This window comes from Python bivittatus, unplaced genomic scaffold, assembly GCF_059951505.1.
Source record: "Python bivittatus isolate LINGU-HERP-01145 unplaced genomic scaffold, Pbiv_v1 ctg000330_np1212, whole genome shotgun sequence".
NCBI lineage: Eukaryota > Metazoa > Chordata > Lepidosauria > Squamata > Pythonidae > Python > Python bivittatus.
This window is the reverse complement of record NW_028277058.1, coordinates 56,658,044-56,671,226: the sequence shown is the minus strand read 5'-3', so window position 1 is coordinate 56,671,226 and position 13,183 is coordinate 56,658,044. Positions and strand designations below refer to the sequence as shown.

The following is a 13,183-nucleotide window of genomic DNA, read 5'->3' as shown; positions in this document are numbered from 1 at the left end:
TAAAAGCCACCCCATGTTCAGCTGGGCTGCAGATTTGTTCTGGGTAGAAATTAACGCTGCCCACCAGTGAGGCCGAAGCTGATCCTTGCTACTTTGCTAAAACCAGCAGCAGCCTTTTAAGTCCTACGTCGGTGATGAAGGGCACTGAAAATTAAATTGTGCACTGAGAAAGTCAAACCTCTGCTAGAAGAACTGAAGGCGTGCTGCTTGCACAAATGACATAAATTAGGAAAACGTGCCTAAATTTAGTCCTGCATTTTTTAAAAAAAATCATGAGAAATGGGAAAAACGTACACACCAGGGATTACATTGGCAGAATCAAGATCTTTATGATATGGGAGCAGATATGGGAAGCAATTGTTGCAGGATGTCAGAAGCAGACAAGAGACTGAACCATTTCCTTCAAAAATGGTTTTATTCTCCTGATAGGCTTCAGAATAAAGATGTCTCTAAATCCAAAGAGTTGGGCTTGTTTTTCTTTTCTTCCTTTTTTCCCAGGTTGCTCTGTCCTACTCCCTGTTTAATTCTACTTTATTTACAATGCTTCCATAATAACCTTTCTTACCATGACATAGCTTTCAGCCCAGCCTCGATTCTACCATATCCATACAGTGGTACCTCTAGTTACAAACGCCCCTCCTTACGAATTTTTCGAGATACGACCAGCTCCAGCCCCAAAAATTTACCTCGTGTTGCGAACCACCTCGAGTTACGAACCAGATCCGCGGCCACTTTCCCTCCCATGACACGTGGTCCGCGGCCATTTTCCGCCCCTGACACGTGGTCCGTGGCCATTTTTCCGCCCGACACGTGGTCCGCAGCCATTTTCCACCCCTGACACGTGGTCCGCGGCCATTTTCCGCCCCTGACACGTGGTCCGCGGCCATTTTTCCGCCCGACACGTGGTCCGCGGCCATTTTCCACCCCTGACACGTGGTCCGCGGCCATTTTCCGCCCCTGACACGTGGTCCGCGGCCATTTTCCGCCCCTGACACGTGGTCCGCGGCCATTTTCCGCCCCTGACATGTGGTCCGCGGCCATTTTTCCGCCCCTGACACGTGGTCTGCAGCCATTTTTCCACCCCTGACTCTCCCTCCAAGCAATAGCCGCCTCCCTGTCCTCCACGCCAGAACAGATTAACGGTAATTGCATTGAACCTTATGGGAAAATTTGCCTCATGTTGTGACCAATTCGAGTTGCAACCAGAGTCACGGAATGGATTAAATTCGTAACTTGAGGTTCCACTGTATTCTGCTCCAGATGCTGTCTTTTGTTGTTCACACGTCTCACCACACTTTCTTAGAAAGGTTTCAACCCCCTCCAACCATGACTGCTGTGGTCCTCCTCTTCCACTCAATTCATTCCCTCTTCCTTCATGTCTTTGTTTTGTGATTCAGTCCTCATTCTTTCTCTCTCTGCAGCTAATCCACCAGAATGTACTTTTTTCATACTGGTCCCTCACATTTGTATTCAATGCACATTCGTTTAGCACCCATTTGTTCTTGACTCTGTCTTTTCTAGTTTTATCACACACCCTTAAGAGCCCATTCCCTCTTCATTCAGCTTCTATGCTTCTCTTGACATTCCCAACATATCACTGTAAGGTCTGTGGGAATATCCTTGAGACAGGAGGATGACGAGCCACAGACAGGGCAACAATCAGATGAGAGACATTGGAGCCCGCAGAAGGAATAGGGATGTGGGAAGCATCTCAGAAGGGACCCTCCCTAGTTTCTTGGGCTGTAAAGGCGAGGGGGGAGAGATGTGCTTTCAAACTTGCCAGATTCTGTTACTGTAATTTTACAATGAAGGTAGTGTTAGTACTCGTGGTTGGTGCTTCTTGTCTGGACTACCTCGCAGGGCTGACAATCACTTCCATGTTACAATATGGGCAGAAGCATATTTTTAAACTATGTTCAACAAATATTCATTTCTCACGACAGACCACACACATTACCGACTACCTCTCTACTACAATATGCACATCTTATCATTTTTCCATCCATTTTCCCATTTTTGGTAAATATTCTTCAAAGGTATGTAATATAAATTCATCTGCTTGGTCTATTTTTGTTTTTGTTTTTTTTGCCATCCATGTCTAACTTGCCATTGTTCACTCAATTTTCCTTATCAAATACAAATCCTATGGTCTTTGACAAGCTAATGTTCAGTTCCTCACTCCTTGTTGCATCGTACAGTCTATCTAACATTTGCTGCAAATCATTCAGGTTTTCAGTTAGTAACGTGGCATCATCTGTGTACAAAAGTACACATTCATTCATGTCCCCACCCAAGACACCTCTACGCATTCCTTATAACAGTGTTTCTCAACCTCGGCAGCTTTAAGATGTGTGGACTTCAACTCCCAGAATTCCCCAGCTAGCAAGCTGGCTGGGGAATTCTGGGAGTTGAAGTCCACACATCTTAAAGCTGCCAAGGGTGAGAAACACTGCCTTATACATTTAGCCATAAACACATTAAGCAACTAATGGGACATTACACAATCTTGTCTCAGGTCTTGCTCAACGTTGAGCCTTTCACCGCACATTCCATGTATTCTCACTCCAGCTTTTCTTCCAGCGTATGCCACTCCTGTCACATTCAGCAACCAACCATGAATTCATGCTCAGGTAAAACATTCCATAACTTATATTTATTTCTCATAGACTTTCTCTAGATCAGCAAATATACCGTGAACATTCTCACAGTTATATGTTCAACAGCTGTCATTCATATGTTTATCGGTGACTTGCTGAAAACCAAAACTCTAGATTGCCCAGCGTAAAAGCACATTGTATTTCCCAAATTTTGCTCATTATCATCTCTCATACCTTTTCAATCAGAATTCTGCCAAACACATTTCCAGGTATGCTTCACAAGCTGATCCCCTGCAATTTTTGCATTCACTCTTGCTACCTTTTTTCTTTGTGTAAGTGAACAATAATGGCATTTTTCCAATCATCAGACATAGATACAGCCTTCACGTATACATAAAACATGTTGCATAGCCACTCCATAAACATGTTTCATCCACATTGTAACGTTCTCCAATTACACCATCTACACTTTTACATTTTTCAACATTCCCACAGCAATTTTTCATCCATTTTTTTCTTGGACATTCATCCATTTTTCTTGGGCACCAATATCGGTAGCATTTGTTTCAATTTGACTCTTTAATGTATCAGTATTATTTCCATACACGTTTCTAAAATACTCCTTCCAGCACTCCCTCGCTTCAATTTGGTCCATAATTACTTTTATTTTTAATTCCGTTCACTCTCCTGAAAGTGCCGTATTTAGCCCTCTTCATCAACCTCCCAAACAAATTTTTATTTCTTTCAAAATGGCTTTGCATTTTCTCAGCATTTTTTAACCTTAACTGTTTCTTGCTCTCTGGACTACATTTTTTTGTAGCTATTATGCCTACCCACCTGTTCAAGCTATTTATAATTTTTCCCTGGACCATATTCAGAACGTTGCACATTGTTCCTAAACATATCTTATATTATCAACATTCACTGGAATGTAACAAGCAACTATTACTAACCAATGTTACAATGTCCACAACCATCCATATGGCATCCATTCATACTTTTTGCACATATTTTAGCCCTTTCATTCATTATGAAACTTACACCTTCACTTCCCTCCATGTATTCATCATCTCTGTTCCACAAGATCAGGCCGCCTTCATACGGATTACTCACATCCTTTCTCTTCCTCTTAGTTTCACAGGCATACGATGTACCTCTTCTATTTTTTTTCCTCCCATTTTGTTAGTTCATACACTTCCACATTTACTCTTCTTACATTCTGTGTCATAATCTTGTATATCCCATGGTTGTCACTGATGGGCCATTGACCTTCACCGCTCATCATGGCTGTGGCCAATCTAGGATTTCACACAATAATTTTTGGTAAGATAGAGAAGGAATAGCCTTATCTACCAGCCTTAACTGCTCCCAGGCCCCATGCAGCATAACTGAAAACAATAAAGACAGCTTTGACCAATCAGCTTTGGCATATTTTGGCAGTCTGCCGTAAAGACCACTTTTATCCCAAACACACTCACCCTGCTCTATACAAGCTAGGTTCTCTAAACTAGAGATGACCTTGCAAGCCAATCTCCTGTTGAAACTAGCAGGGTACCTTCACGAACTCAGGATGCATCTCTCTGCTCACTCTGAAATCAACTTCTCACCTTTCCTGTTTTCTATCATATGAAGAAGATATAATTCTTCTAAATATCATACAGAGCCGAGGCTATTGCTATTGAAATCAGCGCTAAACATCAAAGCTCAGTTGGACGCTGTACAGGCCATTAGCTGTATCCAACCCAGGAGATGCCTTTCTCTGACCCAACAGGCAGTTATTTGCCCACAGATCATGGAGTGTGTTATGCTTAACAGAGGCAGTATTCTGTTTGAAGGCCTGGCCAGTTTCTGTCTTATAAACCAGCAAAAGAAATGGAGGAACTTAGAGGTGCCCATCAACCAGTTTCTGTCTTATAAACCAGCAAAAGAAGTGGAGGTGCCCACTTAGAGGTGCCCATCAACAGATAGCAATTGAACCACTGGTTGAACAGTGGTCACAAAGACTGGCTGGTGACAATCTTATCCATCATGGTGAAATGTAATACTACTTCAGTTACAATCATCATTTCAAAACGTGTTGTAGTTCTGTACCTATGAAACTGACAAATGCAAATTTCATTTAAGTTCCTAGTCTCTCGATGATACTTTTCTAACCTAGCTGTTAGCTTAGAATATACAATCTGTTGTTGTTGTTATTTCTTTTTCTTGTATGCTTTCTTATAAATATACATACACCACAGTGAAATTTGTGCAATGGACTTGCATGCAGCCGACCAATTTTCTGCTGCAATTTACTTCATTTGTATAATGATACAAGTGGCATAGATTGATGCAACTAATGCAATTTCCATCCTTTGTGTGGTGATGTCACCATGCAAAAGATACATCCCTGTGATTTACTCCCTCTATTCTCTGATTTAGTGGACTTTCCTCAATAATAGACATTCTACTTTACCCTTTTAATCCATTACAGTGAGATCCCATTGTGAGTATTCCTGTGTGTTGTGTGTGAGCACAAGTGCTTAAAATGTATCTATTTTCTATCATGTGAACAACCCATGATTTTTCATGGAGAGCGTTGCAGCTTCAGAGATAGAAGAAGGGTTTGGCAACCTCTACCCTCAAGTCATACCCAGCCCATGAATATTTTTCACCAGATCCACACTGATTTATGCTGCCACCACGTGGTAACTCTCCCACAGATCAGCATTTGAGTTACAGAGCATCTCATGAAGCTTTCTGGCTGGTGTAGAAAGGAGTGGCTAAAAGCTAGATCCCTGGGTGAGTTTCAGCAGATTGGCAAGGATTCCTGTCTCCAGTTATTTGAGAAGAGTAAAGAGAGAGGGGCTGGGGAACTTGGAGATCTAGTAAAGATACTGAGGCCCAAATCCTGAGTTTGGATTGGTTTCAAATCCAACTCATGGAGTTGCAGTTAGAAGTCCCCTATTTTCAGCTGAGAGGAAAACTAGCACTGTATCCATGATCTAATAAAAGGTGAACTATCTGGAGTAGTTATAATAAGGTCTGGTAGCCCCTTTTCCAATGAACACATTTTATTAAAAGGCATACAGTTTCACAAGCCATAGTTCATTTCATCGGCATTGCACAGCTCACGAAAGCTTATGCCTTTTAATAACATTTTAATAAACTGTGTTAATTCCAAATGCTTCTGATTTTTCGCTTCCCTAGACTATGCAGCTTTCTTCCCGGAGAGCAATCCCTGATAAGGTTGCAATCAGAATGTCATTTTTAAGGTGAAAAGTGTTACAGGCATAGAGTGTTATCTTAAGCCCCGATTAATTAATTTGATCTCACCAGTTTGAATTTAGGTTTTACCCTGGCTTTGCCCTTTCTTTCTGCTGGCCACACCTCACATTCGAAAACTTCTCCATCATTAAAAAGCAAGTTCAACATCCTGCCATAGAAAAAGGAAAAGACGCCAGAGAAGAAAGATGCAAGATCTAGGAATAGCTTAAGGGAGTGGACATGATGGAAAGAGCCAAATGTGGATAAGTAAAAAGGTAATTGTTGGTGGCCTGCATTGGAAGCATTGTGCATGGATTACCAGGCAAGGCAGCTAGAAGCTTAATGTTTCTGCTTTGTGTATGAAGCTAATTATCCTTTGCAAATTGCTTTGGGGAGAGCGATAGTACTTTGCTTTGAAAGGCAACATGGAAGAGAATTTTAAATAACTAATAAACTCATTGTAAGAGTATGTCTTTTGCACCCCGTTCCAACTGGTGAAGCCCTGGATTCTCACAAAAAAATATCCTGGAACCTTGACTCCCGTGGAACCTTCTTGAGATGATTAAATAATGCCGCTGGAAATTCTGACTGGAAATTCTGGGAACTAGAATCGCACCATAAATGTATTTATTCTTTTTCATGGTTGTACACTGCCCAGAGTCACTTTGTGTGAGATGGGCGGCTATATAAATACAATAAATAAGTCAGTCAGTCAGTAAGAGCACCAGGGTGAAGTTAGCCTGCTTGCTGCCTTTAGAAGCGGAGCATATTCTATGATGGTCCTTTTCCATTTGAGTTCCTTTCAGAGCCCTCAAGATTTGATGAGTTCCTCAACACTTCAGTCACTGCACAATTGCAAATATTGCAACCCTTGCATATCATAATGTAAATCATGAGTAAAAGGGTCCTAGCAAAATCTGAATAAAAAGACCCTGATGTCAGAATCAACTACAGTTACTGTTTAAGTAAGCAACAATCTTTCTCCCTCCCTCCCTCCCTCCCTCCCTCCCTTCCTTCCTTCCTTCCTTCCTTCCTTCCAAGCTATCAGGATAATAAGAAATGGGGTGCCAGAAATGCTCTACTACTCTAGTTCTATAACATCATTGTTTAACTGGGATTCTTTAATCTTCAAAATATTCCATAGATACTGTGGAATATCTTTTAGCCTTTTGGAAGGCCATCAAGACCTGGCTTTTTACCCAGGCACTGCAGTAGAGTGAGGGTGTCTTGGGTTGGTTATTGGGGCATCCCAAGGGATTGGCTGAGGCACCAGCTTTTGGTTTCTGTTTCACAGTTTTATTTTTATGGTTCTGCAGTTTTATTGTTGTTGTGAGCTGCCTAGAGATAAGATCATGTGCCAGTTTTAGTGCCTACAGTCCTCACAAAAATACTTGTAGAATCAGGATCATAAAAGGCAACTGAATTTCTATTTGTGTCTGTAAGAGAGAGAGAGGGAGGGAGGGAAAGAGAGAGAGATAGGATACATGAGATAGATAAAATTCAGAAATCCTTCTATATGGCTGTCTTAGCTGACTTTTAACTTATTTAGTCATAACTGCTTGATCATTTGGTGTTGGTTGTTAAATCAATTAATCGAAGACTTGGAACTGAAGAGTTGGTTTGCCCAAATGTTGCATGCATTCAATTGTTTAGATGTCTGCATGTGGCCTGAAAGGTGGATTAGAATAAATAAAAATGCATGCAGACTAGAGAAGGGTAAACTTTCTGATAGGGTAGTAGGTGGGTGTGACACGGATGGAGTATAACAACATTTAAAACAATAGTGACTTTATCTGTATAGTTGCTTTCATGTTTATTTATTGCATTTATATTCCACCTTTACATATCAGTCTCCTCTTGTTTTTTCCCCAGCAAACCCCTGTGAGGTAAGTTGGGTTGACAGCAAGTGACTGAGCCCCAGTGAGGTCCATGATCGAATGAGGTCTTGAACTTAGGTCTCCCAGGTTCAGTTCCAACATCTTAAGTAAAATATCCTAAGAAATATGGATAGCCATTTTCATATTTTTATTTATTGATATCATTTAAACTCTATTCATTTCTACAAATTCTGGGTAGCTCATATTATATTATAAGTATCTCAAAATAATGAATGAAACCAAACCATTTAACATAGGAAACATAGTAAAAAGTCAAAAAGCAACCCTGTGTTGCACACAACTTAGGCTCCAAATGTTCATCAGAAGAGCCAGGTCACTGCTTTCCAAAATTGCAAAACTGGAGGGACTATCAAAATCTCAGGACACAGGTGTGCCAGAAAGATGGGTCAGCCATTGAGAGGTCCTGCTTCCAGGCTCTCACCCATCATCTCAGCCTTCCAGGGAGAAGGGTTCCACAGCATCCCTTCCCAACTTGATTGCATTTGGCCAAACTGCATTTCAAAAGATGGTCCCATGCATAGACTAGACCCAACTCATAAGGGCTTTATAGTTCACTGTCAGTATCTTGTGGTGTTGGAGAAGACACCTGAGAATACCATGGAGAGCCAAGAAAATGAACAAATGGATCATTGAACAAATCAATCCAGAGTTCTCACTCAAGGCACAAATGACCAGGCTTAAATTATCCTACTTTGGATGCATTATGCAAAGACGTAGCTCTCTGGAATAGGCTCTGGGAATGGTGAAAGGAAAGAGGGACAGAGGACAACCAGCAGCAAGGTGGATGGACGCAGCTGCAGTGGTGATGGGTGCACCATTGGAAGACTGAAGGACCAAGTTAGAGACAGACCATTGTGGAGAAGATCTATCTGTGTAGTTGCTAAGAGCTGACACTGACTTGATGGCACATAATCAATTAAAAAAAAGTATTTTGAATTGTACTTGGAAACATATTGGCAGCCATAGTGTAATAATCACAACATAAGGTTTCACTGGTGAAGCAGCTTTCGCCCATTAGCCCTGTGGGCTGTCACATTCTGTGCCAACTGCAGTTTCTACATAGTGTTCAAGAACTGCCCTAAGAAGAACACACTGCAGTAGTCCAGTCCCAAGATAGTCAAGGCACGTGTCACGATATTAACTGGGTGCCTATCCTAATCAGTATTTTAAAATTCATTTTTTACGTTTATTTCTCCATATTTCTCCTTTTTATTTTATTTTTTAATCAGGTGACAGATCCATACCATGAGGGTCTATAGGGGTGGAAGGAGTGGGGCATAAGTCTTCATGCATGTCATGACATCATCACACAACAGTGTGAATTAAATACTGTAGTTTGCACACAAATTGCAGAATGCGTAGTGACATCCTGTGATCTATATTCAGCCTTTCTGGAATCAAATCTGCCTCTTGAAGGAAAAAAATGTTAAGAGAGCCTTACCCCACATTTTTCATCATGTACCAAAGACCTGCTAGGACTGTCCATTTAGCCAAGTAGACATTTGTGGACCCAAGAGAAAATAGTAGGATTGGTTGAACCAGGAACATATTACCCAGTTAGCAGATCTAATCATGTCTCATCTTGAACATCCTGAATTGATGGCATGTTGATCAGGCCCTGTCTGAGAACATATAATTGGAAGGAGACTTTATAATGTATAGCTACCTAAATACCCCCTAATGCAGAAGGTGCTGTAATGTTTGGATTCGGTGTCATAATATCCTTCTAAAAGCAGCCACCATCTGCTAGCAAAGCTCTTTTTGTAACACCGTCAGCAGGCAGGGGTCGGTTGGAGACCAGTTTTAGCATGACAGTATTGCATATTGAAAAATCACTTAGCTGGAGAGATAAGTGCTTGATGGTGTAGAACTACAATAGCTGTTTCTTTGATAAGCCGTGATATCTCAGCAATACATTTCTGGTTGGTGGCATCTAATCTGAAGCCAGTTTTATATCATCCCTAATCGCTTTTGGATGGGTAGGAAAGTAAGGAAAATTATATTATCGCTTATGGTAAGACAGAAAAATATAAAATGCTTGGTTTATTTCCCCGCTGTTCAGCCCTGTTAATTTTCTTATTCATCGCACACCTTCTTAGATTCTTTTGACACCCATTGACCCATCGTTTTGCACTCTTAAATATTTTACTACAGAGCACTTAGAATATGTACTGGCGTGGTAGCAATCTCTCGAGGTCACCTATGAGTTTAATAACAAGGTGCAAACCAATGGTTCTGTAATGCCTATTCTGGGTTCTCCGTGCGTATTTTTTATGGAATCTACTGTTAAAGGCTGTTAACTTATCAATTGGTAATTGCAAAGGTTAAGGGAGCTTGTATTATGTAATGTAAAGAAATGGTGTGTCAGATTCAAACATGACACTGCAAACCCAGCCAAGGTGAAAAAAAAAACTGCACCTTTAGAAGAACTTAGTTGTATAATTTGTCCACTTTTGTATATTTCGAGTAGTCCATTTTCCATAGGCCAGTCATGCACAGGCAGCATTTGCACTGCGGCATTCTTTCATGTTGGAAACAAGTTGGATATAGATCATCACCATTTGACTGGGATGCTGGTAGTTCTTTTGCCGTGAAGCAGGCCCACCTTGGCTAGGACATAGGAAACTGCAACAAATCATATTTAAGGCATGCTGGGTTTTATAGTAGGTATCGAGGGAAGAGGAGATACAGTACATACATTTTAAATCCATCCTGGCAGATCATGAGTCTTACTGAAGAGGACATTAACCTCAGGGCACCATAACTGGTTGATGGCATCTAATCTGAAGCCAGTTTCATATCAAACCAAACTGTTTTTTTCCTTATTCAATCTTTCAAGGGATCCTTGTGAGTTATGTTAGGACGCGTGAAGGTAGTGGACAACTTGTAATTCTACAAATGTTGCAGAAGTACAGTTCCCAGCATCTGCTACCATGAATGGAGGACCACAGGTCACCTAGTGAATACCCTGCCTGGGAGACTCTAGCCATAGTTTTTTACCATCTCTCCAAAATCATAGGACATGGGGGAGACTGTGGTAGGACTTGCTATATAACTGAGAGTTTCCTAGAGCAAAAATAGGCCCTTCATCCTGGATTTCTTGTTTGGGCAGCTAGGCCAATCTACAAGGAAGAGCAACTATTGTATTCTGAAAATGGAAAGCATTTGGAGTGGTGCACTGGTACATGCACATATGAGCAATATGCCTCCAACATGCACATGCACCCATATCCCACTATGATTTTGACTCCTTTTCCTGGGACAATGGAGAAGACCATAAATATTTCCACCCAGGGAAGGGAAAGGAGATAGCTGTGCTTCCATTATAAAGGATAATGGAAAAGCAGTGATTTGGACTTCTGTGCTGCTGGTGGAATTTGGTGACAAGATGGGAAGGCGATTTGGCAAATGCAATAATCTGGGGACCGAGTATAGATCCCTGACTACAGATCCCCCACCCCCCACCCCTTTTCAATATAAGACAAAATCTTCAGGCCGGAGAGAATTCTATTCAAATAATACTATCAAGGCTGTAGAGAGTGGAAGCAGTTTCCTATGTGCAAAAGTATGCACTTTTTCTCAATGAATGATTTTTATCGGACTGTTTTGATTGCGTTGTTACTTTTTAAGCTGCTTTGGATTGCTTTTAAGTAGAGAAGCTGATAAAAACTCTTTAAGTAAAAGGAATAAAACTTAATTCCAGTTGTCCCCACAGAGTTTCAAAATGTAATGCCAAGGTAAATATGGAATGAGTTGCGGTCGAAGTATGAAATATATCACTCACTGTGGCCTTGGCATGTGGTTAGTCATTTGGAGGGCTTAGAAATATTTGTGTTTGCTAATGCATAAGTGACTTTGCCACAGAACATTGTTGAGCTTTAATTTGTCTGGTTAAAAAAATGAAATAGCTGGAATGGAGAAAGAAAAATGGTTGCAGTTCTGTAGAGCTTCCAAGATTGTGTTACATATAAATTTTAAAAATGGGTTTGAGCGTGGAGATAAAAATAAAACAATTTATTTCCTAAGCTACTCCAAAGCAGGGATGGGAGAGAAATGTGTTCTGTCCATGTTTCAGGGCAAATGTACCCAGTCCACATTACCCAATCTATACATCAGTTTTCCTCAACCAGATGTTGTGTCAATGTATTGGGACTACATCTCCCAGAATTCTCAGCCCTATATCTGGAAGGCATCAAGCTGGAGAGAATGGGAACACAATTATAGGTTGTTATCTTTTGTTTCCCAAAGGTTGTGATGCACTTTGCAACTCAAAAAAAGATATAGAAAAAACATTATTGGGGAAAGTGGGCAGAGTTGCACATAAAGAACACATCATTCTATGTACCTTGTAGAAATGCAGAATGGGTACAAACATTTTGGTGTTGAGTTCAAATTTTAAGAAGAGGGTAAATATTTCATGAGTACATTTTTTATCAACCTGCAGCTATGTATGAAGCCAGTTGTGAGCTCCATACCAAGCTGAAGTTGGACCTATTCTTATTGCCAGTTAACTAAGATCTCATAACAATTGGAGTTTTCCAAGAATATTTGTGTGGTTTACCAATAAATAGAAGGAACAAAGCACTTAATCCTTTATCATTAAACCACACTTGGACCAGGAAATCTTTCAAGTAGAGTACAGTCCTTTGTAAAGTTGATCACATGGACCATTGGAAGGGAAGTGGTGATAAACTCAAATTTATGAAATTATGCACTTAAGTGTGGGACTTTTTTAGAACTTATCCAAGAAATGTGACTCAAAGTAGTCAATGAATCACTGAGCAAGTGTTAAAAGAATAAGATATAACATAATTCGGGGACCTGTTGAAATCTGCATTAATTTGTATTCTTGACATGCCAGTTTCCTTGGGGGAATAAACCCAGTATTCAGTTATAGTGAGGATTGCAGAAATGTAATGCTTACAGTAGGGGTGTCGGGATGTGTGTGTTTATGTCAAAAATGTCAAGATGGTGGCCACCATAGCATGATTGAACCCCCACCTCTTTTTGACATGTAACACATGTAAAAAAGGACAGGACTTGAATTGCACATTTCCAGCTACCATCTTGATTTCTTTGGCGACTGTTCCTCCCCTGCAGTTCCCTTATGGTGCAATAATAATGTACATGTGTGTGCATGTTTCAGAAGCATATGAGCCATAAAATCAAACTGTGACATTCCCTCTTTTCTAAAAAGTGAACAATATAGCTTTGGAAACCATTGTTTCTTGGATTTCTGGTTTGTTTAATAAGAGAGCTTTGGCAGAACTGAATCTGCTCAGCCAGTGAGAATATCTTGGGAAGGCTGTTAAGAGACCCTCTGTCTCTGAGATGAGGGGGACATGGACAAGATGTCAGGCCTTCTCTGGGGTGGCCCCCACAGTTAGGAGCATTCAGAGGTCCTTAAAGCTCCTTCCCTTGTGGTTTTCAGAAAATTTTTCA

General features: G+C 40.8%; 1 protein-coding gene across 25 annotated transcripts in view; it reads left to right on the top strand.

The window, feature by feature from the left end:
• Positions 1-13,183, top strand: part of CELF2 (CUGBP Elav-like family member 2) — a 545,664-nt gene that overhangs the window by 434,496 nt on the left and 97,985 nt on the right. The window lies entirely within an intron of this gene.